Source organism: Neophocaena asiaeorientalis, unplaced genomic scaffold (assembly GCF_003031525.2).
Source record: "Neophocaena asiaeorientalis asiaeorientalis breed wild unplaced genomic scaffold, Neophocaena_asiaeorientalis_V1.1 scaffold43, whole genome shotgun sequence".
Lineage (NCBI taxonomy): Eukaryota > Metazoa > Chordata > Mammalia > Artiodactyla > Phocoenidae > Neophocaena > Neophocaena asiaeorientalis.
In genome coordinates, this window is record NW_020173674.1 from 8,812,121 (window position 1) to 8,817,699 (window position 5,579).

The 5,579-nt window shown below is 41.4% G+C and overlaps 1 non-coding gene across 1 annotated transcript; it reads right to left on the reverse strand.

Annotated features, from left to right (window-relative positions):
* Nucleotides 1-3,810: 3,810 nt before the first annotated feature.
* On the reverse strand, nucleotides 3,811-3,998 carry LOC112402549 (U2 spliceosomal RNA). Its single transcript, XR_003003723.1, has one exon. It is a non-coding gene; the product is annotated as a U2 spliceosomal RNA (small nuclear RNA).
* Nucleotides 3,999-5,579: the final 1,581 nt, after the last annotated feature.

Below are 5,579 nucleotides of genomic sequence, written 5' to 3' on the forward strand. Positions count from 1 at the left end.
ACATGATACTATACATAGAGAATCCTAAAGATGCCACCAGAAAACTACTAGAACTAATCAATAAATTTGGTAAAGTTGCAGGGTACAAAATTAATGCACAGACATCTCTTGCATTCCTATACACTAACAACGAAAAATCAGAAAGAGAAATTAAGGAAACAATCCCATTCACCATTGCAACAAAAACAATAAAATACCTAGTAAGGTATAAGGTTTAAAATAAACCTAGTAAGGAGGTAAAAGACCTGTACTCAGAACATTTTAAGATACTGATGAAAGAAATCAAAGATGACACAAACAAGTGGAGAGGTATACCATGTTTTTGGATTGGAAGAATCAATATTGTGAAAATGACTATACTACCCAAAGCAATCTACAGATTCAATGCAATCCCTATCAAATTACCAGTGGCATATTTTTACAGAACTAGAACAAAAAAATCTTAAAATTTGTATGTAGACACAAAAGACCCTGAATAGCTAAAGCAGTCTTAAGGGAAAAAAACGGAGCTGGAAGAATCAGACTCCCTGACTTCAGGCTATACTACAAAGCTACAATAATCAAGACAATATGGTACTGGCACAAAAACAGAAATATAGATCAATGGAACAGTATAGAAAGCCCAGAGATAAACCCACACACCTATGGTCAACTAATCTATGACAAAGGAGGCAAGGATATACACTGGAGAAAAGACAGTCTCTTCAATAAGTGGTGCTGGGAAAACTGGACAACTACATGTAAAAGAATGAAATTAGAGCACTCCCTAACACCATAAACAAAAATAAACTCAAAATGGATTAGAGACCTAATGGACTGGAGACTGGACACTATAAAGCCTTTAGAGGAAAACATAGAAAGAACACTGACATAAATCACAGCAAGATCTTTTCTGATCCACCTCCCAGAGTAATGGAAATAAAAACAAAAATAAACAAATTGGGGGGCTTCCCTGGTGGCGCAGTGGTTGAGAGTCCGCCTGCCGATGCAGGGGACGCGGGTTTGTGCCCCGGTCCGGGAAGATCATTGGAGAAAGATGTGGTACGTATATACAATGGAATATTACTCAGCCATAAAAAGGAACAAAATTGGGTCATTTGTAGAGATATGGGTGGATCTAGAGACTGTCATACAGAGTTTAGTAAGTCAGAAAGAGAAGAACAAATATCATATATTAACGCATATATGTGGAACCTAGAAAAACGGTACAGATGAACCGGTTTGCAGGGCAGAAGTTTTGACACAGATGTAGAAAACAAACGTATGGACACCAAGGGGGGAAAGTGGTGGGGGGAGTGGTGGTGGTTGGATGAATTGGGAGATTGGGATTGACTTAAACACACTAATATGTATAAAACAGATAACTATAAGAACCTGCTGGGCTTCCCTGGTGGCGCAGTGGTTGAGAGTCCGCCTGCCGCTGCAGAGGACGTGGGTTCGTGCCCCGGTCCGGGAGGATCCCACATGCCGCGGAGCGGCTGGGCCCGGGACCCATGGCCGCTGGGCCTGCGCGTCCGGAGCCTGTGCCCCGCAACAGTGAGAGGCCCACGTACCACAAAAAAAAAAAAAAAAAAGAACCTGCTGTGTAAATAAATAAATAAAATAAAAAATTTTTAATAAAATAAATGGTGCCAAAATCTCTTCCTTAGTTCCTGGATCTGAGCCAATTTTCACATCCAAAACTCAGTTACTGAGGAGATAACCAAGTCCCTAGGGGAAGGATCATGAAACTATAATGACTCTCCCAGTTCTTCCCAAAAGGGAACTCATCATCTATTCAGATGACTGTACATTTGGAAAAGGAGAATGTGCAAATATTTTCAGCATTTTAGACACAGGATCTGAGCTGACACTGATGCCTAGAGACCCAAAGCATCATCACGATTCCCATCAGAAGAGGTAATTTCTTCAGTCCCCAAGTGTTTAGTGGAACTTATATACTCATGAGTTGGTATAACCTCTACTTTGGGTCCTTAGCCTAAGAGAGAAGAGCTATCATAGTGGGAAAGGCAATGTAGAAATCTCTGAAACTCCCCCACTCTTCAGCCATGATAGTAAATAAAAAGAAATGACCATATCCTAGGGAGTAAGGGGAGAGGGACAGAGATTAGTGCCACCATAAAAGACAGAAAGGATGTGTGGATGGTGCCTATCTTATCCACTCCTAGAAATAAAGCTCCCACCTATACACCAGATGACATGGTAAGTTGCCAACTTTGAGTGCAACCCAGAGTAGGAAAGGGCTCTGCAGCAGGTCCAAGCTGCAATGCACGAAGCCCTGCCATTTAGGCCATAACATCCAAGAGACCTAAGAGGGCGGAAAATCATGCAGTGTGGAGCCTATGGCAAGCCCCAATGGGCAAAGCAGGGGCTTGAAATTCTAGAGCAAGGCCAGGCTGTCCACAGCAGAGAAATACATGCCTTTTGAGAAAAAACTCTTAGCCTGTTATTGGAATACTTCATTATGAAACACTAAGTAACTATGAAATGCTCCCATTATGAGTTGGTTGTCAGACTTGCTCCCATTACGAGTTATGAGTTATGTCAGAACTGCTGCCATTATAGGTTGGACCTGTTAAGTCAAACAGTCAGACCAGACCAGCAGCAGTCTTTCAAAAGATAGAAGTGGTACCTTCAGAATCAAGACTAAGCAGAACCAGAGGACACAAGCAAACTGCATGAGCAGGTAGCCCAGACCTCTTGCTATCCACCATACATCTAAAAGCATCCCCATCCCTTGTGCAAAAGAACCCATAGTCATAAGGAATGTCTTGTATAACCTGCTAAGGGAGGAAGTAAAAGCCCAAGCATGATTTACAGGTGAGTTAACTTATGAGTGCCAACTGAAAATGGATGACAGTCACATTCAGAAGTGGTCTTGAAAGACAGTAGAGACAGAAAATCTGCCAGCTATACACCTGATGATCCACCTTGTGTAGAAGGAGAAATAGCGCAAGATGAGAATATATACACATTCTAGATCAATGGCCAATGGCCTGGCCATCTGATTAGAGGACTGGAAGGAAAAGGACTAGAAGATCAAAGGCAATGAGGTCTGGGGCAGAGAATGGTGATGGACATATGGGAGAGTGCACAAAGCCAAAGATTTCTGGATCACACATTAATGTCCACCAAAAAGAATCCACCATGCAAGAAGCACTAAACCACCAAACAGACAAAATGACTTGGCCTTCATCAGAAAGCATAAGATGAACCCAGGATTCTAATTTCAGGCATCCTCTTAGCCAATACAATGATTTACAAAGAAAACATGTGAACTCCTGTTTATATTTCATCCTTTGAAAAATTTTCTACCTTTTCAAATAATTGATAATGTACATAAAATATGACTTACCCTAAAAACTCTTCATATATTAGGTGTTCTAGTTTTTTTTGTTTTTCGGGGGTTTTTTGGCTGTGCTGCACAGCTTGCGGGATCCTAGCTGTCGGAGCAGGGATTGAACCCAGGCCCTCAGCAGCGAAAGCGCAGAGTCCCAACCACTGGACTGCCAGGGAATTCCCTCTAGCTTTTTTCTTAACTGATAAGGAGCAATCAAAAAAGTTTGGTGACCACTGCTATATTCTGCCATTACATAAAGTAATTACTGGTTGTTGAATTAACAGATATACTTGTTAGACTAATTCTGGACTACTTCATATGGTTTATAGTACCTCTTACAAGTCCATAACCAAATCCTTTACTAATGAATCCAGTTGCCATAGTTTATCATGCTTATTCTTTCTAAGGGAAACATAATTTCACCAAAGTTATAGCTAACAAATCTCTTGTTTAACAACTAAATATCCCCAAAGGGGTACACTATTCCTAGAAGTACTGCAATGCCAGGTTGATGCATGGAGCTGACAAAACAAGCCCCTATTCTATCTCCTTGTTCCAAAACTCAATGTAATACGTTGTCCTCAGGTAAAGGACATAGATACTAAACTGATAAGAACAGATACTACACTTCATCTTAGCCAAAAGGCCTAGAATTGATATTATCTGTATTAACTCCCCATCATCTCTTCCTGTCCCAAACTTTCCTCACTCAGGTCCACAAACACAGCTTGTAAGCATGTCCTTACAACCATCAACATCCTCATCTTCCCCAGAGACCAGGAAATTCTGTTATCAAATAACTTAACTTACTGTCTTATCTCCCAGTTCCTGGCAAAGAACTAGTTATTTGCATACCTCCTCATCCATTACGTGAGGCAGTGCCTCTTGCTGCCAGGTGGGGGCAGGGTTGCTCTCTGGGCAAAATCACCAGACCTCTCTAAGCACCTCATTTGATAAGAAGGGTTATCAATGAATTGGGGCTAGAAAAAGATCATTCAAAAATTTATAGGGATAAATTAGTATATATTGAGTCCTACTTTGTGTCCTCTACTCTGCTAGGCAATAGGGATACAATGATTTACACAGACATGATCTCTAAACTCAGGAAGCTTATGGTGGGCAGGCAGAGCGGATCTGTCTTGGGGAGGGAGTGGCAGTAAGGAAAGGGGCAAAGGGGTCTCAATGGCCATAATGATGATCTGGACGATAACCTAAAGACTATGGAGGGGCACTGAAGAGTTATGAACTGAGACATGAGACTGGACCAAATATTTTATATAGAAAGATCACTGCAGCTTCAAGATGGAGAATGGACTAAAGAAAGGAAACCAGGGTCAGGGAGTCAGATTAAGTCTGTTGTAAAAAACTTGGGGTCAAAGGCCTCAATTAGGGTAGTGGCAGTGGGGGAGCTTGGACAATTGAGTGAAATAGGAGAAGCAGGTTGAATTCAATTTGGAAAAGTTAAGAAGTTTGTGGACCATGTGACAATGTTCATCCAGAAGGCAACTGGATGCACAGCTCTGAAGCTCAGGAAAAAGATCGTGGGCTGGAGCTACAGGCATAACGGTGGTCATTAAAATCATGGGAGTGGATAAGGTGGCCCAGGCAGAGTAAGTAAAAAGTTGGGCCTAATACATAACTGGAGGAACATTAATGTTTGAGGAATGGGCCAGAAGATGTACCTCAAAGGATCAGGAAGAAGTTAGCAGAAACATAAGAGGAAGGCTAGGAGAGGGCAGTGTCCCAAGCACTGTGGAAACAGTGTTTTAAGAAATAGGAAATGGGTCAAGAGGGTAAGGTGCTGCTGAGAGATCAAGTAGGATGACTGAAGTGTCTTAAGAAGTGGGCAGCACTGTGGGAACAAGTGCTTCTTAAACTTTAGCTTGCATACAGATCACCTGGGGATCTTGTGTAAATGCAAATGCTAATTCATTTGGCCTGTGAAAAGACCTGAGGTTAGCATTTCTAACAGGCTCCCAGGTAATGCAGGTGTAGCCAGCTCTTTAAAGGTAAAGACATTTGCTGGAAAGAGGAAGCAAGATACGATGCTAGCCAGAGGGAGGCATGGTGTTAGAACCACACTAGCACACTGTCTAAAGCTCCAATTCGGGACTCAGACCTCCTGAATTTAAATTCTCACTCTCAATAAATATTTTTTGAATAAATAAATAAATGGATCAACAAAAGACAGTGTACCACAGGGGTTGTTAAAGTATAATTTTTTTTTTTTTTTTTTAAA